The 27,382-nt window shown below is 39.0% G+C and overlaps 1 long non-coding RNA gene across 2 annotated transcripts; it reads right to left on the bottom strand.

The window, feature by feature from the left end:
* Positions 1-6,064: 6,064 nt before the first annotated feature.
* Positions 6,065-25,685, bottom strand: LOC141372724 (uncharacterized). Of its 2 annotated transcripts, XR_012378125.1 has the most exons (5): positions 25,611-25,685; positions 24,352-24,694; positions 14,054-14,172; positions 8,734-8,786; positions 6,065-6,777 (listed from the first exon to the last, which is right to left on the bottom strand). It is a non-coding gene; the product is annotated as an uncharacterized lncRNA (long non-coding RNA). The 2 variants fall into 2 exon arrangements; XR_012378124.1 differs by lacking the exon at positions 24,352-24,694.
* Between the last annotated feature and the right edge of the window lie 1,697 nt (positions 25,686-27,382).

Here is a 27,382-nt window from a genome sequence, read left to right as displayed (position 1 = left end):
AATTTTTTCAGGAGAGTTTTATTCTACCTGCAATGTCCCCAAATCTCCTAACCATTAAAAAAACAACACATTGAAGTATATAATTCTTACATCCCCCCTCTTCCAGAAAGGCCGAAATGAAGAGGCTGAATAGGCAGCCATGAAGCAAGAAATAGACATGTTGAGGAGAGCCTGGGTGGCTCAGTCGATGAAGTGTCCAACTTTATTTTTGCTGGGGTCATGATCTCAGGGTTGTGGGATCGAGCCCCACATAGGGCTCCATACACCATTCCAGCGTGGAGTCTGCTTGAGATTCTCTCTCCCTCTGCCCCTCTAAATAAATAAGTAAGTAAGTAAGTAAGTAAGTAAATAAATAAATAAATAAGAAATAAGTGTATTGAACTTCAAATCAGCACATTATGCTCTGCCTGGGATAGCTGAAGGAAAGATGTTTGTTGTTTCCCTACCCTTCCTCCTGTCAGCTTTCATCTTTCATATTATGCACTTCCCTGACCAGGGAATCATTAAGAGTTTGTGGGTTGGCAGCTTAACATCATTTGATCCCGTGTGAGAGAACAAGGGGCACATAAAAGGAAAGCATGAAGAACTCTCTGCCCTATGCCATGTCTCTCAAGGTTATAGCGTGGAAGGAGATGCAGAGTAGCTCCACAGAGACAAAGCCACTGCTCTTTGTAATGTATGATGAGCTCTTGGGCATTGGGAGGGATGTTTTGTGTTACATAGATACATTCACTCTGCCATTAGGAGAAGAGGAAACTTGGTTCAAGGAGCCCAAGGAGGAATGGGCAAGTATACATCTCTTGCTCACCCTCTCTTATTACGTCAGGAGCTGCCTGGCATGGAAGCATGAATACTAGCTTTCTTGAAAAGAAAGTGGACACGAAGAAGGAGAGAATGTCTCACCCCCTCTATACTTGGGAAGGTACACTTGTATAGCTGCTCCCATGACTTCAAAGTGACTAATTAAACCCATTAAATATCTGTGCTCTTGATTTATTTTACCTTAAATGATTTTTCTGAGTAGCAAGATGATTTTTACCAAGTTTCCTTAATCAAAGGCATCATTCTCCAGACTAGATCTGTCTAAAAATGTATTTCATCGGATTTAGCATACTTTACACCTTCCTGAAATAACCCTACATTTTTAATGACGCTTGTGGTTGCCTGGCCTCTCGACCTGAGAGAAGAATGATAGCAGCCCAGTTCTTCAATGGCATGCAAGTCTGGATGGGGAGTGGGGGAGTGGAGAGCTATCCATCAAAGCCCTTGCTATCGGCATGTCCACACAAATGGCTGTATGTATGTGAGACCCTGAAAATATATCGGCTTTTCTCTCTCTTTGGTAATGTGCAAAAGCCATGTTTACCTGTTATTCTCTTTTCTATTCCTCATCCTCAGCCACAAGTTATGTTTCCATGAATAAGAAAATGTGGCTGCTTTTTGTTTTTCCGTCCAAGTCTCTGGGTGAATTATCTGGCTAAAGCAAAAGGCCAGGGGGCCTTCTGGATGCTCTTGATGATATACGGGAAGGCTATATGGCATCAGCTGGGAAAACCGCAGTCAACATTGGAATAATCAAAAGTGACCTACATGCAATGTGGGACAGTCAAGAGGGGACACCAGGAAGCAGGTGGTCTATATGACAGAGGATCGATAACTCCCGTAGCAGGGATAAAATAGATTCCAAATGGAAAATAAACTCGTGGAGAATAGGCAAAGGAAGACCAGAGAAGGGGCGGGAAAAGAAGCCAAACCTGCAGGAAACAACACAACAAAGAGAATGTGAGGGTGAGTGCGGGACCCACAGCTGATGTGATGATGAAAACTGAATGAGAAAAGGGAGAAGACAGTCAGTACGCATTTGCTTCCACAGCAAAGAAAAGGCATAATGCGAGCCCTCAGAAGCTCGAGCTACTCAAATTAGCCAGGATCTTCTCCATTCTAATTTAACATGCTTACGAAAAAGGTTATCATTTGTAAGAAATGTTGACAGCCTCAAAAACTTGGTTTTGTTTAGTGAGGCCTAGTTTTTAGTAAGGAAACAAGGACAACCCACATTTCATTTCTTTGAAAATAAATTCCAATGAAAAGGGAGACGGATAGAGGTAAACCTAATTTGCATTATTTAGTTCAAAAGAAATGTTGCTTTGATGCCACTGTGTATATTTGCGGTGCTTCCTCGCTCTCTTGGGAGCTGGTGTGTATTAACATTCCATTCCTCTTTTTCATTATTGCTATCACATATATTAAAACATGCACGCGCACACATACACATGCAGTATTAGCTGATAAAGCCGTAACGGCAACCTCCAATATGAGAACTTTCTCCAGAATTCAATCCCAAACATCAATAAAACTAAATACTCTGACAAATGTTAATGAAATTTCATTACATTAAAAAAAAAAACAATAACAACAACAGCATTGGAATTTCATGACTCTGGGTCCCACCGTGGGTCATGTGAATCTGCACTTTTAGGGAGTCACACTATTCTGTAGTCGGGCCTGAAGAATATTTCAAATCTCATTCAAATGGTGGAACATTGCATTATCTACGGCATCATCTTGATTTCTTCCTTTTATTTTTTATAACCGAAACTCACGATGCATTATTGCTCCTATGCCAGGGGAGGAGTGGGGCATCTCATTTCCTGCCTGCTTGCTGACGCACAGGGAGGATTTTGCTTCCAACCCTGAAAGCCTATGTGGAAATCAGAAGTCAAGGACTGTGATCTTCCTAAAGAAACAGCTTTACAAAAATCTCAAGCTCTTCCTGCAATGCAGCAGATGTGCTGGTTGATGCCAAGCTCCAGCTAGCTCTCAAAAATGCTGACACAAAGCCTGAGGCTCTGCAAGGAACCAAAGTGATGTTTACACAATGCTGTGAGGGTCCATGAGACGCCCTCCTTGGAGTGCCCTTCAAGTATGCCTTTTTGTTCCTGCGCCCTGCCTGGGGCTTCCACTGGTCTTGCTCTCCCTGTGTCTCTGCGTACTTGGCCTGGGTTGGAAGCTCCATGAGGGCAGATCCATGTGTGCCTCTCACCTCCGGCACAGAGCCTGGGCACCCAGCAGGTGCTCCAACAGTTACGTGCTGGATGCAAATATACAGAAAGTATAACTTGGAAGAAACCTCCTAAGAGCTGAGTCACTTCCTGGATCTGGCAGGTAGCTCTACATTCCTAAAGGAAGATATGTCATTGAGGTCATTGAGGACAGCCGACTCCCCTTCTGCCTGGAAGGGAAGAAAAGCCCAGTGTGCCCCCAGGCGGATGGCATGCCTCTTCCTTTCCCCTTCCTATGAAGTGGTCTCTCAACACAGCCCTCAGTGAGAGGCTGCCCAGTGCTGGTCTTTGTTTCTGGGCTGGAATTCCTTTGCTCCTAAGGATGAATCTCAGCCGTGGTCTGAGCCACTTCCCTGTGTCTCACCCAATAAGTGAGTAAGCTGCTGCTTCCCAAGTCCAAATCAGCGTTGTGCTTTTTCCTCTGGACCCTAGTATTTTCATTTGGGGTGAGTAATACGAAGTAGAGATACCTGGATTATGATAACTCCCCCTCAGCTCCAGCTCCAACTCCAAGCTAAACTCCATGCCTGATTTAAGGAAGAAATCAAACAAACAAGCAAAAGGCATGGAGAGACTGGAGAGATGGTGAGTCCCTCCAGCGACTGCCTTCTTCCCAAGTGCCCAGCCCTGCTAGCCACACCAGCCCCCTGCATTGTGACAGTGCGTGATTCATGGCTGTCTGCGTTCAAGCGAGCAGGGCTTTTGCTGCAGTCTGCACATCTGCTGGATCCTGAGAAGAGCCCACGTTTTATCAAGTCTTTCCCTTAGGAAGATCACAAACCACTTTATGCACAATCATCTCTTCATCCAACCCTGTCACTTGGGAAGTGAAGACTACAGGGAGCCGTAGATAAAGAGGCTGTAATAACTCTAACTAAAATTTGGCTGGGATGTTGAGGGTTACTCTGTCCTCCAACAGAATGTGCCATATGTTCTTCTGTAAGCACAAGTGACTGAATCTTTGAATTTATTCTTTATCTGAAAGATAGTTAAAATGAGTTGTCAAACACTCTAGTTTGGGACCATATTCAAGACTTTTTTTTTTTTCCCCAAATGGCTCTTTGGGTAATTAGGACATTCATATATATACTATATACATAGAGTATATATATATATATTTTTTTTTTAAAAAAAGGTCTTTAGTCTATTTGCCTATTTAAGAATTTTCAAATTTGACTGTCAGAGCCAATCCAGGGAGATATTTAATATAGAAATGGTTTCCATATTATTAAACCATGCATTGATTCTCCAGCACATTTAGATAAAGATAAAAAGATCTTAGTCTGGGCTGAGTGGACAATGATAGCAGCCCTCCCCACTACACACCGACACACGTGCATATATGCAGATGTGCGCACACATATGCACACACACACACACACACACACACACTTTTATCTTTCTGAGAACTGCTACCACCTCACCTCTTCCTTTAGGCCACAGGATCTGTAAAAGTGAGAATTAAAGTTCTTTGTGGTTTAATAAGGAGTTGAATGAAAAGAATCAGAGTTTTCCTTTTGCTTGAACCCCAACCTCTATTTGTTCATCCTATACGAGTTTTAAAGGACCCCACTTCCCTAAGACTTAATTATGTTATCTCATCCTTCGTGAACCCCCTGTGAGGACCTCACTGTGGGGACTCGAAGACTTTGTGGGAAGTGTCAAACGTGTTTTATAAGGAAAACTATATTTTACTCTTTTGAGGCTAGCAAAGATAGAAAGGAGTGCTTCTCTGTGTCGTTTTAATGTATGAACCTAGGGATAATTCACTTAGCCAAATAAAGGAGCTTTTCTGACTTGATTTCTGTGCATGTTTGATGTTCACTTGAACCTACCCACCTGCTGCTGTGTACGAATGGGTACTGGAAAAACTTTTTCTGTCCCTCAATTTGTCCAATTCCAACCTGAAAAAAAATATTCTAAGGAAATTTTTGGATGACAGCTACTTATCTCTCCTTTTTAAATAGAGACCAACAAAAGACTTAGCACATACAAGGGACTCGCAAAATAAAAATGTGGCTGTATAATAAGTTATTCACAGTCTGAGTAACAAAATTCATCCCAGGTGAAAGCTGTTCTTTGGAGAAGTGGGTGATTTCACTGATGCCCTGAACTCAAATTGTATGAAAACATTCCGGCTCTTTGTCTAGCCACCTGGGCTGCCTTTTGGATTAAGCAAAATTCACTTTTTCTTTACTCCTAAAATACCATTTATTTTCTTCATTTAGATATTTAAAGGGAAAAAAGAAACAGATAAAAATAAAAATTACTGAAGAGGGAACATAACAAATCATCCCCTCAACAGAGGTGGTTGGGGAGTGCAACCTTTCACAACCTTTTCATTCTCTGAGTGAAAAACAAAAACAAAAACAAATTGGAGACATTTCCCCTTGAAAGCTGCACAATGATTTGTCTTCTGAGAATTATCAAAGTGATTTTGTGTTCTCAGAAGTATCAAACCATACTTGGTAGGAAAAACCGTAACTACTAACCTATGGTAGGAAAAACCATAACTACTAACCTATTAATAATGTTATCTTAAAAAGTGAAGTAGAGACAACTAAGGAGAGAGTTTTTCTAAAAATGTAAGCGTAGGAAAAGTAGGAGACTCAAAATGACCTGTCAATCTTAGAGCACGATTTTTGAAATAATAACTTAGTAACTTCGATCTCTAGAGTTCTACTTTTTTAATGCTAAATGTATCTATTTTCACTTAATCTTCCTTTTTCATAAGGTTTAAAAGATAAATTTTCTGATATAAAATTGCTGAATTAGACAAATGCCATTTGTTTGATTAATGTCTCTCATAAGCAAGAACTGCATGACCTCTGCATGTTTCTGTCAGGTGTCATTTTGGGCTACATTTAAATTTGAGTAGGACCAAGAAAGGATTGATTTCACTGTGATGATGTGCCTTTCTTGTTTGCAGATAATTAGCATGAAAAATATTTCATATATATAAAATGCCATGATAAAAGAAGAGAAAAGGAACACAGTCAACTCAGAGCATATTTTATTTCAAAGATAGAAAAGAATAAATTTGAAATAAGTTCCCTAAGACTTATAAGTAGTTTTCATTCACTGTGGCATCTACTGACTTGCATTTAGTTATCATATTATTATTACTATGTGACCCATATTAAACCAATTTAGGTTTGGGGATGGATGAGCTGATCAGTTAGATTAGCACAAATATTATTTCCCTAATGTAATGTTTTTAATCACTTTTTCATTTAAATGGCTGTAGTTGATATTTTAAGTATAATCTCTCCTTTACCAGTTAGGAATGTACTTAGCTGCAAGTAACAAAGTACTGAAATGGACAAAATAGTGTTGAGTTTTTCCCACAAACAAAACAACAACAACATCAACAAAAAGTCGAAAGACAAGCTGTTTCTGATGTGTGTTCAACAGCTCCATGATGGCCAGCCGGACATTTCTGTCCTTTTACAGTTCAGATTGCTGCACAACTGCACTCAAAACAAGGATAGAGTGAAAAGTGATGCCAACTCTGTCTGTTCTTTTTTATAAGAAAAGGAAAACCTTCCCAGGAATAATCTGAACAGACTTCTTCTTAGATTCCATTGGCAGAACTGACTCTCATGGCTGCCCCTTACGCCGTGGACGCTGGGAAAGCAAGGAAGATGATGGTTGTGATTGGTTTTGATCAATTACAATTTACCTCAGATTCAGGGAGGCAAAATACATCACCATTCTGAAAAAAATGTGGAGGAAAGGAAGAAAGGAGAACGGATGTTAAGCAGGCAATAACACTGTCCGTCCTATATCCATAAATATTTATCCGTGGTTCTCTTGCTTATTGCCAAAATATGCCACCTGTTATGTGAGCTTCAGTCTTCAAACTCAAAGTCCTTGTCACATTGCAACAGTCAATCACATCATCTTGGTATGGAAAGAAGCATACTTATTACTGATTTCCAGTGTCCTTAATCTCTCTCATTAGAACTGATCCTACATGACAGTAGAACTTAACTGAAGTACAAATAAAATTTTTTATTTCCCTACCATCATTGAAAGAGGGTCTCACGTGGGCCCATCCATGTTTTCACAGTCATTTTCTCCACATTTGCTCTCTCGGGCAGTAAGGATCAGGTTGTTTGGTTCATTGTATGGCGCCCAGACCCTCACCAATGGTTATTGACAGAGCTTAATGGAAAGTTCACAAACACTGGCATAAGACAGACCTGGGCTTGCGTCCAAGTTTTTTCTCTTACTTTCCACCCGACTTTAAGTAAGTTACCTACTCTCTTTGGACCTCATTTTCCTCATCCGTACACAAACATAACCATTCCTAGGTCATCAGCAGCCACAGGATGGGATGGGTTATGTAGACAAATGTAGAGGACACATCCTGATGTGCTTCTCTCTCTCTCCCTTAAAAGTGAAGCCTAACATGAGAGCCAACCCAGTGCTAAGGAAAAAAAAAAAACCCTTAAGGTTTCAGTATGGATTTTTAATCTTGTCCTTAAGTGCACACAGAAAATCTTTCAGTCAGTCCTGGTTAGTAGAAAACAGACTACAATTCATAGGGGTTGGAGTATGGAGGCTGATGAAGACAGATATCCAGGTTTCCAGGAATGATGGAGAACTGAGCTGTTCTAGGACAGTGAGTAGGTTCTAGAGTTGCAGTTGTTTGTCAAGTCTTACTTAAAATCTCTTTCCTGACATCTTCAACCCTCATTAAATAAGTTGTTCTTCCCCTGTCGAACTTCATTCTTTCTCTCAGTTTATTTTATATTCAATCTAACTCATCAGTTTTATGATTATTTCATGTATGTTATCTGCCCTCTCACCTGTAAAAATAGGATAATAATAATAATACCTTTTTCAGTGGAATTATGTAGGGATTAAATGAGATACTGTAGGTGAAAGGGCCTAGCACAATGTCTGACTCATGTCCTTGAGATATAGTCATTGCGTGTTCATCTGTGTGTGTCTGTGCATACTTTCTAACTACTTACTCATCAGAACTTTACAAAGTAATTTTCATCATTCTTGGAATAGTTTTGGGGTTTCCATAAATTTCCAACTTTCTCCGTTTTATTCATTGTAGTCTTTCGGAAATCTTCCCGAGGGATAGAAGGTACAAACAGATGCTCTGCCTACACTGAATAAACATTTCCAAGCCATTACATTTATATGAAAAGTCCTTTCTCATCTAATTTGTAAAATTTTGTCTACAGCAAGGATTGCTCAAGTTCCATCGATGGGGAATGGACTTGATGTGACTTTGTCAGGAAATACTCCCTAAAAACGGCAAAAGCCACTTCTCTAAAGGAAAGTTTTGATGAAGAGGCTCGCAGGGCCCAAACCGACTCTCCTATTAAAAGACTAACACCCTGCATGCACCAGTAATTCCTTCCCAAACATTCATTTTATGATGGGTAGACACAGCCTTAATGGAAGTTAAAACTGTATTTGAGGGATTGTTTGTGAAAATTGGAGGCACATTAGGCATGAATCTCATTTACGTAGAACTAGAGAGAGCAGCCATGCTACTTACAAAGCATTAGAACAAAATCCTTGTCATAAATAAAATAAAAAGTCAGACGTAGTGTTTTATAGCTAAATTGCATATGCTGATTTTGGTACCTTTCCTTTCCTGGCCCCCAAACTATTTAAGTAATAAAGTTCTAATTGCTATACATACCAATTAAGAGTCCTTGGCAAACTGTTTGCAAGTGAATAATAAATGATTCAAACCTATAAATAAAATGAAAATATGCTAAAATAGTAATGATAGACTGTACATACAAATGAGCACACTGGGGGCTTCCCTGCAGGAGAAAAGAAAAGCCTCCCTCTTGTCAGCATTGCCATTTTTTTTTATGTAGCAAGGGAAAAGGCAACGTTAGCAAACAAAAATTGCCTTTCACTTTGCCAACAAGATAAATAGAATGAAATTTCAATGAAAATGACGGGAAAATGTACATGATTGATGCTAAATTTGCAAAAATTCCAAAGATATGGGTACAGTTTGTCATCAAAAATGATGTAGAAATCTTTTTGTTTTGTCAGAAAAATTATGCAAAGAAAAAATTGCCAATTTTCCTCCTCCAGCTCTTGTCCTTGCCTCTTCTAGAATGTTTGCTTTTTGAAGAAAAGAGACAGGAATATTTTTACTTTAAAATCTTTTATTTTGCTAATCACTAAGAATGTGTGGCAGACATGTTTCCGTGGGAGCTTTCATGAAGATAATGGGCCTGCATCTGTCCCTCAGAGCATTGGAGGAGGACCAAAGGAGGAGCCGTACATGAAAGCCCTTTGCAAATTTCAAAATGCCCCCAAAATGTTCATTTTCCTTATTAGCTAAATGCCGACTTAGATACATTTAAATACTGTTTGTGGAAAAGAAAATGAGATTCTAAACTCTAAATCAAAGGGAAATTAGATAGCCTTAAAAATGGGGATGGGAGATAAGGAAAAAACAAAACACGCTTTTACTAACATTTAGAGATCAGGCCTATACTCAAACCTTATCTTTTATAACAACAACTCACTCCCCCCACCCCCCACAGATCAGTAGAGCAGAGACTCGTATATCTGAGTCTTCTCTGAAAGTCCAGCCCTTATTAACAGAGGAGGTTCATAAACACATATTCAATGAATGAATGAATGGTCACTAATGAACTAGGTACAGAGTTCTTTTTTTTTTTTTACTTGCAATAGTTTATTTAATCTTTATGTTAAACATATGAAATAGGCTTATCCTCAAATTTTTTATAAGAAAACTGAAACTTGGAAAGGTACTTGCCATGCTATGGGTACTGTTGTAAGCATTTCACATAATTATATTGTTTAAACTTTGTTGCAATCCTATGGGGTGAGCTCTATTATCCCCATTTAAAGATAAGAAAACTGATACAGAAAGAAGTAAAATTACTTGCCTAACCAAGGGGTCCCACTAAGCAGGATTCAGATCCTAGAAATCTGACCCCAGAGACACACTTTTGTTTTTTAAAGATTTATTTATTTTTTTTTTAGAGAGAGAGAGAGAGCGAGCATGAACAGCAGGAAGGGCAGAGGGAGACGGAGAGAGAATCTCAAACAGACTCCTGGCTGAGTGCTGAGCCCCCACAGGGCTCGATCTCATGACACTGAGATCATGATCTGAACCGGAACCAAGAGTTCACCACTTAACTGACTCTGCCATCCAGGTGCCAAACCACCACCCCACAACCCCAGAGATACACTTTCAACGTGAATATTATTCTGCCTTGCCTGCTGAGGGCATGCAGTAAGAATGTGGTACGGACCAGATTTTGTATCCAGCTCTGCTTGACTCCAAAACTCCAAAATGATCTCTTTCCATTCCATATACAGAAGAATATTTTCAAAGTTGCCAAAACAGAAGGTTGGAGCAAAAAAGAGTTGGAGGATTGGGAAGATCTTGGTAGGAAAAAACTGAAATTGATTTTGGCAGTTTTGCTGAAGGTGCTCAGGAGCCAAAGAGGAAGGAAGCACTGACATGAATGCAGCTCACCAGACCCAGGAGAGAGTCTGAATTCCATCACTTGTTAAGTGGGTGACATTGAACATCTTCATTCAGTTGACCTAAGACTCAGTTCCTCAAATGAGAAAACCAAACAAAATAGTAAAACAGATGCCATGCAACTCAGTTTTTTGCCAGTGTAACTAGACATATGAACTTAGAAAGTGTCGCTGTCAGAGTGGCAGTATGGTTTCACTCTTTTATAGGAACTATTGGCCAAATTTGGACAGAAATAAATCATGTCTTGTTTGGTGGGAAGGAGCATGTGATGTTCAATTTTGTTTCATTTGAAGGTTCTTCTGAAAATCAGCTATACTTTACAGTTAGACCATAGGGTCAGCCTCTTATTTTTTTTTTTAATAAATACAGACTGCTCTAGAGTAAAGATCATTAAAAATTCAATCTTTTGGTTTCTAAATCAGATACAAGGAATTACTTAAAGAAATAAGGGATTATAACAATGAGAGCGATTTCAGAAACATGTTTAGTCCAATCTTGTGTCTTTTCTCTAAATGTATTTGAGCTGGTTCAACCATGAATCCTTTCAATCAACTAGAGTCTACTGAATACTCACCGTATAACAATAACGCTTACTGAACAATGCTATGTGTTATGTACAGTGCTAAACTTAATTTGGATTAACTCATTAAATCTACATAATAACCCTCAGGAAGGGTCCTTTTATTACTACCATTTCACAGATAAAGAGACTGGAACATAAAGAGGTTAAGGGACTATCCAAGAACACAGCAGTTATAAGTAGTCAAGCCAAGCTTAGAACCAGGTGTGTATAACTCCAGAGCCCATGAGACTAATTCCAAGCCATAGAGAAACTGTATCTGGGGCTATGTTAATTTGTAAAAATTCATTATTTGGATATAATATTAAGTTTACAGAAAACTTGAAAGAATAGGAATAGTACAAAGAACACCATTATACCATGTATATGATTCATCTATTAAAATTTTACTCAATTTCTTTGTCATTTGCACAAGGAAGAAGAAAGAAAGAAAGAAAGAAAGAAAGAAAGAAAGAAAGAAAGAAAGAAAGAAAGAAAGAAAGAAAGAAAGATGGATAAATAGATAGATGATAGAAGACATATAGATAGATCAGTAGATCCATTGATCTATAGATTGAGCAAGATAGTTACAATAGGTAGGGAGATGGGTAAGTAGGTAGATGGATAGATGGGTGGGTGGATGGATGGATATAAATTTATAGATACAGATATATATCACTTTTTTCCTGACTCTAGAGAATGAGCAGCATATGTTAGGGCCCATTATCCCCATATACTTCAGTGTCTAATTCTTAAGAAGAGGATATGTTCTCACATAAACTACAGTACAGTTATGAACCTCAGTAAAATTAACATTGATGGATACTATTTTCTAATCTACCGTCTGTACTCCAATTTTGTCAAGTGACCCAATAATGTCCTTCAAGAGCATTTTCCCCCTCCTGTGCAAGGTTCAGTCTAGAGTCAAGTAATGCATTTTATTATTATGTCTCTTTAGCCTACTTTAATCTAAAACATTTCCACAACCTTTCTTTGTCTTTTATGACAATGACAAGTTTGAAGGAAACAGTCTTTTTTTTTACATTGAGATATTCTTCATTTTGGGTTTATGTGATGTTTCCTTATGATTAAATTCAGCTGATGCATTCCAGTTTGGAATAATACATAAGTGATGTTGTGTCCTCAAGTTATCACATCTGGAGGCACATCATGTCCATCTGTCCTTCCCTGATGTTAATTTGGATCACCCAGTCAAGGTTTGTCTGATTTCACCATTATATATTGCTACTATGCAGTTGCTTATTATATAGAAATTAAATTGTATATAAATATATATAAATAATACTCAGTATGTAGCGATAATATAGTTAGTATTATGTTGGTACTGTTTTTCCCCCTTCCAACTACAAGCAATCTGTGCAGAAGACACTTAATATCATATAAATATCTTGCTTCATCAAAATTTCCCTCTGGATCAATGACTCTTGTCTGATCCAATCTTTAGCAAGATGGGTGCAAAACAGTGATTTTCTAACTCCAGCACTTCCTCCATTTTTATGAGTAGGCACTTGAGGGTCTACTATAAGTAAGAACCCTGCCTTTTCCTCCATTTGTTTATTTATTTTTTTGACGTGAGCTTACAATTTTTTTTTCATTTTTCAGTGGCTTATTACTGTACTAATTGTTTTCGTGCTCAGATTGTCTTAGATGTGGTTAGTAGGGGTCACTTAAGAGTTGTTCCCATGTCCTTGTAATATGTCCCACCAGTTTATTTATTTGGAGCAGAGGGTGGGCACTTTCTTATTTTCTAGATAATAAGACAGTCCCAATTCATCCTGTAGCTACTGTGCCCTAGCCCTGAAATCAGCCATTTCTTCAAGGAATCTTAATTGCTTTTCATAGGGAATAGTACAAGGCACAAAACACTAGTATGATAGGCTTTTTTGTTTAATCTTTTATCATTCCTTCAGGTAGAATTTCTAAAAAATTTTTAAAACTCTCAGGCATCTTCCACTAGTTAGACCATGAACTCTCTCACGTATGTGGGACTTTCATCAAGTCTTGAAGGAGTCCTAAGTAGATAATGGAGGAAAAAAAAAAAAAGGAATGAAGAGCGTTCTCAGTTCCATTCCTAAAATTTTCGAGTGGGAAATCCTCAACCCTGAAGATCAAGAAATTATTTTTTAGAACTCTTAAGCCAAATGTATTGTGAAGAAATTTCAAAATTTTTCAGTGGAAACTAGTTTTACAAGATCCTCTTTGAAAAAGGCACTGCGGTCAAGTTTAGGCAATGACGCTTACCAATGTCCCCGCCCCCACGTAAATTAGCAATACGTATTAGTAAGTTAAAGACTGTTAAGTCCTGCATTAGAGACAACTGGTTAATGTTAACCCAGTATTGCCACATTCACTCCCCCCCCCCCCCGTAACACCTGTTATCATCATTCAAGCATTGTCTGAGAATGTTAATTTGCATAGTTGAAGTGGCTATTGAGTTGCCTTTAAGGTCTGTCCTCTCCTCCATAGCTTAGCCCTCTCTAGAGCTCTCAGGAATTGCTTTGCAACCAGTTATTTGCTTCTCCAACTGTTCCATTTCACAAAAAGGTCCTAGAGGACAGAAATTTGTTGTTTTCAATATTTGCCATTTCTGCTACAGTACCTGGTACTTAACAGGCATTCGAAAAGTGTTAAATTGAAGCATTGACTTGCCTGAGAGATATCAAATTTACTTGAAATTTTATCTTAGTTCGGAAGCTGCTCTTCCCTCACCTTTATCCCCATTCAGTGAACTATTTTGAATTAATTTTACCTGGGACCCATAACACTTACTCTCCTTGATCCTAGAATAGATGCCCCGTTGAAAAACAAAGCCAAGCAGAAGCAATGCGTGTTGAGAGTTCTTGAGTTGCTTGGAGCAGTGAGGTTTTTAAGGGGGTGTGGCCGCCGCCGGCTTCTCACCCGTGACTGAGTTGAGCCTAAGCGCAAAACAATGTGTCGGTCTCTTCAGTCTTCTCGTCCTCTTCCCGGGGCTGGAAGTTTCGGGGTAAGTTACCCCCTTCTCTCCTGGAGCTAGTATTCTAGTGGGTGACGACAAATGAAAACAAAGTGAGCAAATAAGCAAACAAGAAAACTCCCAGAGCCTTAAGCACTTTGAAGACAATAAAACAACGTAATAAGATAGAGGGTAAGCGAGTGGGGTTAAAACTTCGAAGAAGTCAACCCTATGAAAACCCGGGAGCTGAGAATCTTAGGAAGAGGGGCTGCCTCAACAAGTGCAAAGGCCTTGAGGCGGGAAGGGGCTGTGCAGGGCTGAGCACCGGAAGTGACCCCGTGACAACGAGGCATGGGCATCACGTGACGTACCCCGGCTGTGGCTGGAGACTCTTCTTAGCAGCATCCTGCGAAGGAGGAGTGCAGGAAGGAGGAGGGAGGAAATGATAAAGAAAGGTCTGAGAGCTGTGAAAAACAGCAATGAATAAAGGAAGCCCGGTTTTAAAGTTAAGGGATGGATGATAATGTACCGAATCTGAGTGAGCAGCACGATGGGAAAACAGTACTGCTCCTTAACGGCTTATACCTCAAATCTCCTCGCTTCCTCTCCCTTGGCTTTTCCCTTTGTCTTCCGCTGTCAATGCCTTATCTTCTGTGTGTCTCCCCCAAGGCCCCCTCCTGGCTGATCAGGGCTCTCTCTTCTAGTTTTGCTCTCCCTCTGCTCCCTTCACCTTTGCTTATCCCTCTTGTGGGTCCTAGCTCCCCCCTCAGCTCACGTTTCTCATTCATACTAATTTATTTGACAGACCTTCACCAAATCACTTCTATAGCCAGTCACTCTCCTTAGTACCTGAAGGAGAGACCAAGATGAATTAGCTCTAGTGCTCCCTGCCCTCAAGGAACTTGTGGGCTTCTAGGGGAGGCAGATGAACACATTGTTCCAAGGTAGTGTGTGCTATATAAAGGAATAGACCTGTAGATGGCCCTTCACTGCCATAGCCCTCCTCTGCCTCAAGCAGTCATAATATAGCAAGAGTCTCCTGACATTCCTGCTTTTAGCTCTCTGCCCTAAAATCTATGTCACATGCTGCCTTAAAATTAATCTCCCTGAAACACTGCTCTTGTGAATTTTGTAGTAAGACAGAAATGGGTTCAAAATATGTCCCCCCAAATAGAAACTTAAGTGCCCTGTGGGATCCTGGATAAGATCCTGGGACAGAAAAAGAAGAAGGACATCAGTGAAGAAACTGATGAAAGTCAAAAAGGTCCCCTTACCCATGTTAATTTTTGGTGGATAGTTGTTGTATGGTAAAGTAATGCCAGGAGAAGCAAGAGAGGTCTATGGGAACTCTATGATTTTTGCAACCCTCCTGTAAGCCTAATGCTTACTAAAAATATTAGTTAAATATTAGTTAACATTAGCTAGCTAATACTAGTGAATATTAAGGGGTTTTTTTTAAAGAAAGAATGCACATCATTGAAAATGTTCAGGGACAGGAAAAAAAAATAGAGTATATCTAGTGACTTTGTCTTAATAGCCACTAGATGATGACCACAAAAGTCAGGGCGTGCTGCCTCTGACCAAGAGAGGGGAAACACGATCAGAGAGGAGCCATGTCCTCTGCCTGGTTGTGCCCACATATGTGTTTGTTTCATAATAATTCTTTTTTTTAAAGATTTTATTTATTTCTTTGAGAGAGAGAATGAGAGAGAGAGAGCACGAGAGGGAAGAGGGTCAGAGGGAGAAGCAGACTCCCTGCTGAGCAGGGAGGCTGATGCGGGACTCGATCCCGGGACTCCAGGATCATGACCTGAGCCGAAGGCAGGCACTTAACCAACTGAGCCACCCAGGCGCCCCCCTGTTTCATGATAATTCTTAAATTGTGCATATACATTCTAATATCATTCCGAATGAGTATTGGGCCTGAGAGTGCTAAGTAAATACACAAATTACGTATCATTCAGAAATAAATATATGCTCCAACACTGGCAAGCTGGGCAAATTACTTTGTCACTCAATTGGTTGTCATAAGGATTCAATGAAATAATGTATAAAACACTTAACATGAGCTTGGCCAATAATAATAAATGCTAGCTTGCATCTCATATAGAGTTATATATTTTATTATATTGCACAATAGTAACAAAACTAACTATAAACAAAGAAGAAATGATCGTCTCAAACCAGAAGTAAACCACTTTATTATCATCATTATTACTGTTATTGTTATTATGGTGTTAAAGTAATAATAGCTAAGAATTATTGAACTAATACTATGCTTCAGAAGCTTCAGAACTAGAGCTAGTTCTAAGGGGTCCCAGGAATCTGGATGTTTAATTTTGTAAGTGATTCTCCACATTTTTAAGTGATCAGTGGATCGCACTTGGAGAAAACAGAGCGCTGGCAGTGAATTGTGTAAGACTGTTGAATCACAGACCTGTACCTCTGAAACAAATAATACATTATATGTTAAAAAAAAAAAAAAAGGAAGACGAAGATAGTAGGAAGGGAAAAATGAAGGGGGGGAAGTTGGAAGGGGAGACAAACCATGAGAGACTATGGACTCTGAGAAACAAACTGAGGGTTCTAGAGGGGAGGGGGTTGGGGGGATGGGTTAGCCTGGTGATGGGTATTAAAGAGGGCACGTACTGCATGGAGCACTGGGTGTTATACGCAAACAATGAATCATGGAACACTCCATCAAAAACTAATGGTGTAATGTATGGTGATTAACATAACATAATAAAATAAATTTAAAAAAAGAAAAGAAAACCGAGCTCTGGCAGCACTATCCCATAGAGATAGTATGCAAGGGTTTTAACATGTAGGTTTTATTATTATTCAAGTATGGCAAGGCCAACAAATCAGAAAATTACTGCCATTGAATCACAGATCCCAAGAAGATGGAGCATGCCATTCCATGGGCGGGGGGCCACATGGGGAAGTACCAAGGGCAGTCAGGTGGCCGAGAGAAGGGGGCAAAATGTGCGCAAGAGCCTTTATTGTGGTTTGCACAGGGAGGAGTAGGAGAAGCAGGGTAGGCAGCCTTAAAATCGGCTAATTTGAACAATTTCCATGGGCTCTGGGGCATAGGGTCTATCCCTAGTTGTCTGGTACCTGGTCCTGGGATGATTAGGGCAGGTGAATAGTGGCTTGGAGTATGTAATTTTAAATTTCCTAGTAGCCATTTTTAAAGAGAAAAAAAAAAGTATCTTAAATACTACCATTTCAACATGTAAGTGATACAAAAACTATTAGTGATATTTTATGGGTTTTTTTTTTTTAAAGATTTTATTTATTTGACACAGAGAGGGAACACAAGCAGGGGGAGCGGGAGAGGGAGAAGCAGGCTTCCCGCGGAGCAGGGAGCCCGATGCAGGGCTCGATCCCAGGACCCTGGGACCATGACCTGAGGCAAAGGCAGACGCTTAACGACTGAGCCACTCAGGCACCCCTGATATTTTATGTTTTTAACATTAAATCTTAAAATCCAGTATGTATGCTCTACTTAAAGCATGTGATTTTGACTAGACGTATTTCAGGTGCTCAATAGCCACACGTGGTTAGTGGATACTCTGTTGGAGAGTGCAGCACTAGAGAGCCATAGAAGAATTCACTGAGGTTGATGGAGACTTAAGAGAATCTCTGAGTATCTGTTTGGCGGTGGCAGCCACGTGATTCATTAAAGTGATCTCTATCTTCTGACCCCTGACCCCACCTCAGCATATTATCAACACTGCTCTTGTCTTTTGCTAACCCAGTCCCCTGCCCTCCCCCTCATTACCACATCCCCCATCACTGCTGTCACCTCCTCATTCCCTGTCTCTCCCTGTTAGTCATCTGTCCTGGGTAAGACAAAGGACAGATGCTTTTTTCAGGTTGCTCTCATCCTGGTGGAGAGAAGGATGTCAGAAGAACTTCCAAGCAGGCTTAAGGTGCGAAAAAGTAAAAATAAAGGAAAGGTAACCATGGGCCTTGTATTAGCTGCTATAAACACAACAACGCTTACCCAACCATAAAACTTCTTACTTGGTGATTTGGATAGAAAGAAAATGGGGTGGGAGAAGTTGTTTTGTTATTTAAATCTATACGTCAGTTAAATGATCACAATAGAAAAAAACTGAAAGAGAGCAATCTATTATTTTAAAGGGTAAACATTTTTAAAAACCAAACAGGTAGCTTGCTGGTCCAAAAAAAACCCCATAACTTTATCATCATGTCTGCTTTTTATTTTGATGAGATACTTTTCCCCATGATCATTTGAAAGTTTAATCAGCTCTCTTGGGAAAATCTAATACAATTCAACCAGTTTTAATGCCCAAATCAGCAAGGTCCACACAGCATTTCCCAACCTAGACACCATATGACAAACTAACTTCTCCTAGACAATATTCCCTTGGTTCCAAGCTCACTCATCCTTGATCTCTATTTTTAAGGTGTAAATCTGGCACCCAGGAAAGTGAGAAGTATGTAGCTTTGTCCTGAGCCAGGAATCCTGTGAATATGTCTCAGGCAAGATAATCCACAGAGCTCAGCACACGCCCTGCGACCTGAGAGATGCTCCTGTCTTTGCCGTTTCCTATAAATAGTGGTTGACTACTGAACTTCACAGAAAATGTCAGCTCCAGCGACATTTTCCAGGACTAAGAATTTAGGTCTACCTGAATTTCTTCTTGAAGTTTCATAAAAGATTACTTAAAATAAGGCTACGCATGATAATGGACACTACAACTTCAGCTAGCGTGTGGCAACAGAAAAAAAAATCTTGTTAACATTGTTATTTTCAATCAAGTTACTCCTCATGAACACTTCTGGCAAAATTCCCTGAAAGGATAGAATGAAATTGTATTTTAAATGGTCCTGAAAAATACACGTTGCTGCTTCTTATAAAGTATTAGCTGAAGTGCTCACTGGTGACAGGACAATGGGACACAAAAAAAATATGACTTAGTTCTCATTCTCCATCGCTCAAGTGATCTAGAAGGAAGGGATGTTTCAAAAGATTTCTCAAAAATGCTCCACATCCATGATCTCAAATAAAATTGCTAATTTGTCTTCAAAACACCAGTTTGCACTGATGGAGTATCTCTGTCTGATAAAAGGCCACAACCCAGTGCAAGGTAATCATTAGGAAGACATTATTATTATTTTGCTAATTAGTCAAAAATCATTGGCTTTCCCGTGGCTTCTTCCTGCTGAGCAATCATTTGATCTTGCTTATGTTGACAAACACACACGTCACCAATTCTGCCTCATTTATCCTTTGACAGGGACGGTGTTTGCTTCTCCGCGTGTAAAGAGAGGAAAACTAAGCAAAGGCAAACAGGCAACAGGAAGCACGGGATAACTCAGACTCATGTTCTTACAAATAAATAAACAAACAAACAGTGCAACACTTTGTTTTCTAACAAACTGGCTTTTGCGTGCTCTAGCAAGTGACAACATGGATTTTATATCCCTTAAGAACAAACCAAATCAGGAAGTGAGGAAAATTGGTGTACTTAATATTGAGAGAAGCAGCAATTGATAACCTAGCAAAAGACTGAAAAATCTTATTAAATAGTCAAAGATGTGGAATGATCTTTTTTTCTATTTGAATTAATAATATTGAGGATACGTTCGGCTAGAAAAAGATAAAAAGGACTTTCTTGCCTCTATTTGGTTAAAATATAAGAAAAATGCTACATTCTGTGTTAAGACAGACTTTCAAATTCAGTGTGACGATCATTTGAAATTCCAATCAGGCTGCTTAGATTCTGTTGCTAAAAAAAAAAAAAAAAAAAAAAAAGGCAGTATCTAAAATAAAGTATCTAATAACTACTTGAGGAAAAATATATTTGCTTCTACAGTAGAATGCATCAGATCTGATGATTCTTAGCAAAATTTCGTGGTTTGGTCAGCCCTGGCAGGTTAATAGGATGAAATGCTTGATTGACTGATTGATTATTTATGCAGAAATCATCATTATGATAAGAAAAAAGAAGTCGACTCAAAGGTTCCAAGTAAGAGGGCATCTGTATGTGGCTAAGAGGGGAGGTGAAGACAAGAGCGGGAGAGAGGGGGTAACTCTGTATATTCTGGTTAGAATAAACTCATGCGGTCAGCTGAATTTTTCAAGTGAAGCTACAATAGGAGCCTGGTGTTCCCAAACAGCTTCTCAGGTCTATGTTGTCCGTAATCTCAGAGGGATTAAAAATGAAGTAACATTGCCACCCACCCAGATACTGTGACTTAGCTTTAGGCAGACCCCAAAGTTCTTAAAAATGCCAGTGCAGTGGCTTCTACATGAACACTGAAAAAAAAAACCTAAATTAAGTAGCTGCTGAGATGTGAGAAACACAAGTCAAGGAAAATTCCCTCTGTGTCTTCATGTTTGTTTTTAAGGTATAGGTTCAGTGATATGGATGTGATGCATCCATTAAATTCTCTGGTATTTTTTATTAGCCATGAAAACTCCACGTATGTAAATTCCTTTTAATTTTTCCTAAATTTTGCTCATGATTTTCATTTGTGAATGTAATTCGTATTAGGAAAACAGTACCAAATTACATTTTTGAAACACTTTTCCTCCTATTCAAAATCAATATATTATAGCTCACTGTGTATTTGTTAAGAAGCATTCAAAATCCAATAGCTTAGCCTCTTTTTTGACTAGCATCCCAACATATTAGGTTTTTCATCAAATAGGAAAAACATTATAAAAGAAAAATAATAATAGCCCACAGATAAATGGTTTGGCAACTTTCAAGAGGTTAAATACGCTGCTGCCTTTTTATACAGGAATTGTAAAAGGTGAGACCATTTTCTAATTCTTATGATGTTGACATCCGTGGAATCAAGGTGGCCTGGATGTCATGTTTTAAGTCAGAGAACAGTTATTGGCTAAAAAGAAAAAAAAAGTTAAATTACGGTGCTATATGAACTTTATCTCAAGTGTTTTTCTAAGCCATTTCATAAACAAAAGCAAAGTAATGTAAGATTAAGCAAAAACAAAAAAATTCTTCCTTTGTTCACACAATTATATGTCCAGAAGATAATAAGTATACGTTGTTTAGGTATCATTTAAGTGCTATCTCAAATGCTTTTCATTTTTGTGAAGTAAACCAAGGTTGGCTCACTACACAGTTTGTATATGTATTTATTTCCACCCCAAAATTTTGCAAGAAAAAAGAAGTACCAGGGCCCTTATCTCTCTGACTCTGTAGGAAATATCTTTTTTTTTTACCCATGATTTTAGAGATAAAATTAACTCCTCAAAAATAAAATGCTTTCTTAAGAATGTTTAACAACTTTACAAAGAGAAAAATCAGTATTTTATTCATTATTTGCAAATAAAATATTACAATAAAATGCTTGTCCTCATTTTAAATGGATGCACTATATTAACAAACAGAATATTCAAGGCTTAACTCAAATGATTAAAAACTGTAGCTGTCTCATTAATATAGGATTTTAAGGTAATGGCATACGGCTCATTGGTTCTTTGTGTGAATAATGTGATCAAATGAAGGGGGGGAGGGGAGGAAGGCTAAAAGAGTATGGAATCATAAGAGCTTATTTCCATTGCCCATGAGGAAAATATATAGAATAGTATCCCCACCCCCATTTTCCCCCCAAAATGATTTTGAAATGTTGAAATACACCTTTTGGGGCTAGTGTTTGTCAACACTGATGGCTAAAACGTACCTGGAGGAAAAAAACAATGTGCTTATTGATTTGGATTGTTACCAACTGACTGTCTAAATTTCTCTTCTACTTGAATTACAAGGGTTATATTTTGATTTTGATTGTAACTCTTGTATGAGTCTCCAGGTATGATGAGACAGGGAGCGCACGCGTGCACGCGCGCACACACACACACACACACACACACACACACACCTCTGACCTACTACCTTTAGTCTGTTACTTATTATCAACATATCACACGTTTGCCCATTTTGAACAGCATCTTTGTTCCAGATCTGTGAAATTATTTCACGAACTATAGTAAGTCCCTTAACAATCGTTATTTTATTAGGATATAGTCCACTTTCCAGATCCAAAAGTAAAATCACAGCGAAAAATGAATATTCCAAGCAAGAACTATAAGTAATTTAAAAAATCTAACTCCTTACTCAAATTATTTTTTTCTCAAGTGTTTAGACCATTTCTTATCTCTCTCAAGAGTGCTGAAAATCTACACACATGCAATAAAACCTTTAAACCATGTTACCGAAACACTGCATCTACTATGTGAAAAAAACAGAAATCTCACACCACATTCATTTATAGTAATAATTTCATGCTTTGTCAGCATGTCATCTATTATCAAAATTGTGGACAAATATCCAGATTAATTTGTTCGACAATAGGGCACCACTGCATTACAATGGAAGGCTTTTCTTTTCTTTCTTTGTATTCCAAATCCTGTAAGATAGGGCAAAAATAAACAAAAGAAATACACATGATATGTATACACAGTGTGCAATCTATGTATTTAAAGAGACAGAGTTTTTATCACATAAAGGTAGCCAGTGTTCTCCCGGAAAAACTGACTCAAAGAAAACCCAAATCAATGTTCAGTAGACAATGGAACAATTAAAAGGAGTCATTTCTGAACGAGTCTCTTGCACTGCAGCTTAGGATGTATCTTTAGGGTTAAGCGGGCAGCAGTGGAGCCTCCTATAATCTCTGCATTCTGGAAGGCAGTTTGCTCCAGGGCCTCCACTGGCTCTTCCCTGTGCTTGGTCTCTGCCACTGCTTTGCCCTGCCTCCCTGTGTCCAACGTCAAAATCACACACAGGCAATAGGAAGAAAGCCCTCTGCTTCCGCAGTCATTGTGAGTGATGGCGATGCACTAGCACGATGGCGAAAGTGCCCGAGCCACAGGGCTGCCTCCAATCACTGGCAATTATCGGAGGCTCCCTGAATTCCTCCCTCCGTCCATCCCAGGCCCTGGGAGGGAGCTGCACTGGGAAACAGAGGCATCCTCGGGAAACCGTTGCATCTTAAGATTTCTATACCGTGCATTTGGAGGCTCTTTTTTCACGAGGATTAGAAAAATACCACCTCACATCTATTCCCAGTGAATGTCACAAATCTGTTCTCAGACTAAAGAATATCCTTTTCAAGAGAAGATGCTAAAAATCCCAAAGCTGACAGCTAATATTTTTGTTCCATTTTAATTAAATGCCTAAAACCCTAAAGGCATCCACAGTATTCATTCCAAGAGTTATTTATCTAGATAAACTGTGTATTAGTGTAGGTGAGAGATTATCATTTTATCACATTTTATAAATTACACGTGGCTACATGCCTGCATATCTCAGTCTCTGCTTCCAGCAGATACTGTATTTCTTAAAACATCACAAACAGCATTTGATTTTTTTATGCTACAGTTTTCAGAAATATGCATTATCACATTTTATTTACAATATAGGTTAGGTACATATTCTGCTGTGGAGATGCTTTGCCAGATAATTGTGCTCCAGATAATTGTGCTCCAGCTAGCCTACGTAAACAGTCTTCAAATGGCAAAAAGATGGACTTATGCTTAAAGTTCTCGATAAGGAACTAAATATACTTTCGCAGCCTCCACACATTCCTGAAGGCAGATCCTGCTGTGGCCGCCTCTCTAAGCAATGCAGCGGGTGTTTGCATATCTGCATAAGATGCTGCAGCGTGGCCAAGTGCTTGAATCCTTTCCAGAACGAGGGCGCATTCGTGATTGGTCCAATTGATCACTGCAGTCACTTGATATTACATAAAAGGTTGGTGTTGAAGCATATGGATTGGATAATAATCAAAGTTGTTCTGACATGGTCTATTTAATAATTCAAAAAGGAAAATTTGAAAATGATTCTGCACAAAGCTGCAGCGCCCGGTTGACACTTTATTTATATCAAATGCTCGTTGTGTAGTTTGTGAGCTATGCAGATTGCCTGTTCGATGTAGTTCTTTTTCTAAAGCATCAATATTCCAAATCACCGTCAGCAAACAGTCGTGCACATCACCTGTCACTATGGAAGGGTTGAAGTGTTCAGTTTCTCCGTACACTGAGGTAGCACAAACCAACCCGTAGAAAAAAATCACCATTTGTGAATGTACCCAAAATGTAACATAGGGCAGGGTTAAAGATTGGGTGAACTTGATTAGACAACCTGGAGAGAAAATAGTTATTGGTAACATTCACGAGTGGTCAGAGTGTTTCTATTTCATATATTCTTTATATCGACTCGCTTGAGAAATGCAGGGGGAATGCAGCTGGATTAGTGATACTAACCTCCTCTCAGATGAACATGGACTGGAGCTGTTTCAGTAGGGTGGAAAAAAAGAGCCAGATGTTCATGGTTCCATGGGCTAAGCTTAAACCCTTAAAAAGGCTCTGAGCACGATGGGGGATAGGCAGGCAGATTTTCACACTCCGGAGGTGGGGCCTCCTCCACATCTTTTAAGACCCCCATTGGCCAGTGCCCTTGCTGGTCACCCTTTTGGCCCCAAGGGCACATCTTCTCTCTCACCATTTGTGAACCTCATCTCCCACACCTGTGACCTGGGAAGAGCACTGCGATGTATCACGGGCTTTCCTTCTGACTACTCTAACCGAAGAGCTGCCTCAGATGGCCCTGTGGAATTTTTAAAAATCTGCTTTGTAAATACCAAGTGGTAACAATTTAAGTTATGAAAAGCAAAGCGAATCGTTACTGAAGTTCAGGAAATATATTCCTGTCTTACATTATACTTATACTTTTGGTCTCAAAAGCTACTCACAGTGTATAGCTCCTTCACATATATACAAGTTCATGATACATAACAGCAACCCTGGCAAAGGTTTTGACACCATAAACAAGTACGGGTCACATGTTGCGACAATCGCATGCTATTTTAAATGCTAGACTGACCCCTAATGTTTTTTCTCATTAAAAAATTATCAGAAAGATTTTAATCTTGAAGAAAAGCTGCAATCTTTAGTACATCTTCTAATCTTTTGTAAGAATCGATGCATGAAATGCTGACATATATCCAGCCTCAGAATGAACTAATTTAATAGCCATGGCCCATACTTCTTAGCAGCAAATCAAAATGCGCTCATAAGACACCTGGCTGTCAAAGGTAATGTTTTTCTATGTATAAAAAGGTTTAAGAACATTTTCTCTTTTCTGTAAAGGAATCTAAGAAAGACAGATGACAATCAACATGCAAGAGACTTCTAAAGTGAAAATAAAACAAATTAGCTGAAATAAGAGGACAGCAAAGTGTGATCACGCACACTCAGAAAGGTCCACCTTTCTTGGCCTATATGTCCTTGATTTCAATCCCCAAACTACTTATAACTCATCACCATTGCTATCTGCTACAGTTAATATTTAAGATGAGATAAGACAAGGTGGGATGCCATTTAACATTCCCCTAAGTTATCGTCATTGGAAATGAATATGTCTATCTGTAGCTTCAGATCATCCTAGCGAACTTCCAGGGAGAAGAGGGGAAACCTGTGCTCTTTAATAAAAACCTCCACTTTTTCTTGCAAGTATTTCTTACCATGATGAAGCAGTTACATTGTGCTCACATGCAAAGTTGCACTCACGGACTTCAATTTTCTGAAGAACGCTCTGGGTGAATTTAACAAACAAGAGAGTTAGGGACACACGGCATTAAGATAAATTAAGAAGGCCTCAGGCCGAAAATCGTAGGTTCAACTTTTCATTTCTAATCAAAACTTTTAACTCCTGCTAAAGAGAATGTAATCAAGGGGCAACATGGAAGGTCACAGGTGAGGAGAAGACCAGGACATCCATGTGCACGTGACCTTTATCCTGGGATCTGAGTCCAAAAATCTAGATGCTGACCAAGGGAGTTGATAGCATTCTTTCTTGGTCTACCCTCATCCATGCCATTCCTTGGTCACTAATTCTACCTCTGATCTGGTCTGTTCATCTCCCATATAAATGAAACAAAGAGGCAAAAAGAAAAAAAAAAACCCTGCATTACTTTATTTCATATTTGTAACCTAATCTCATCTTGAAAAGTATTTTATAAGCTTCATTAACCCCATTTTATTGATGATGAACCTAAAGCCTAGAAAGTTTAAAAACCGACCTGGTGTCCGGTCCCTGATAAAGTGGTGAAGCTGGGTTTTTAACTTTGAGCTTAAAGTCCACGTTCAGTGACTTGTCCCTTAACTGAACTACAAATAATCAATGATAACAAATGAGCCATACACATGTCATCAACTTGGATAATCAGCATCGTCTACTTATATAAAGGGCAGTCCTCCACTCCATTATCTGTTACCTAATAATTGATTTAAATAATGATTAATAAGTACACACATATTGTCGATTGTGATTCATAGAACTGAGCCCCCGTCATAAAACATTAATCACAGAAATATGACAGAAGGGACAGAGGATTAGTCAAAGGCTTTCTAAACCACCCTCCCCCCAAGACAAAAGTCAACAACATGATTATTTAATGACACCATAGTATTTCTCTGTAGGAGCTTATCTCCGGGGCAGACTATTGTCACTTTCCCCCATAATGCTGCTGCTGTTTTTAGCCTGGCTTCCAAAGGTGGAAATTTAGAGAGTCCCCTGCCAATAAAGAGCCATCCCGTCACTTGCTTCTTCTGGGCCAATGAGAAGTGTATGGGACAGCCCATCTGAAACTGTTTCCCATTCTCTAGCAGCCACAGGTATAGTCTCTAGAAGTAAACTGCAATGTATTCAAGATATACATTCCTGGAAATTTAGATAAAATGGGTTGGTTTTGCTTTAAAAAAAATTGAACACTTTTATATGTATTGAGATCAATGACGATTTAAAGAAAAACCACTGGTGAATGCTTTTACAACTTCAAATACTGTATTACAAAATTAATGGAAAGAGCACAGAATTTATAGGGAGAAGACATGGATTCAAGTTCCACCTTTGCTACTTACTACCCATGACCCTTAGTGAGTCCCTGTCTGAATGTCGGTGGTCTCATCCTTTCTTTTCCACGGGATTGCTTTACAGGTTTATTGAAACAATTTAAACTATGAATTTGCCATGCAATCTAAATTATTATCAATATTTCCTAATTTAATATTTCTGTAAACTCAGATATTTTGGGTAATTATTTTCTCACAGAGAGATGTCTTTCAAAATGAAATCAAGTGTCCCCAAGATCTGAAAAAAAATCAAGAGGTCTCACTTGATTGTACCTCTCTGCTCCCATCTAAACTAAAACTCCTGTTGTACTGTTTTATACTCTCTGTAATTTATCTTCACAGCACTTACTGAAGACTCTTTTTTTAAAGAAAGAAAATTATG

The sequence above is a fragment of the Callorhinus ursinus genome, unplaced genomic scaffold (genome assembly GCF_003265705.2).
Source record: "Callorhinus ursinus isolate GAN/ISIS: 27379988/994484 unplaced genomic scaffold, GSC_fseal_2.0 scaffold5, whole genome shotgun sequence".
NCBI lineage: Eukaryota > Metazoa > Chordata > Mammalia > Carnivora > Otariidae > Callorhinus > Callorhinus ursinus.
The sequence above is the reverse complement of the archived record's forward strand: the minus strand, read 5'-3'. Positions and strand labels throughout refer to the sequence as shown.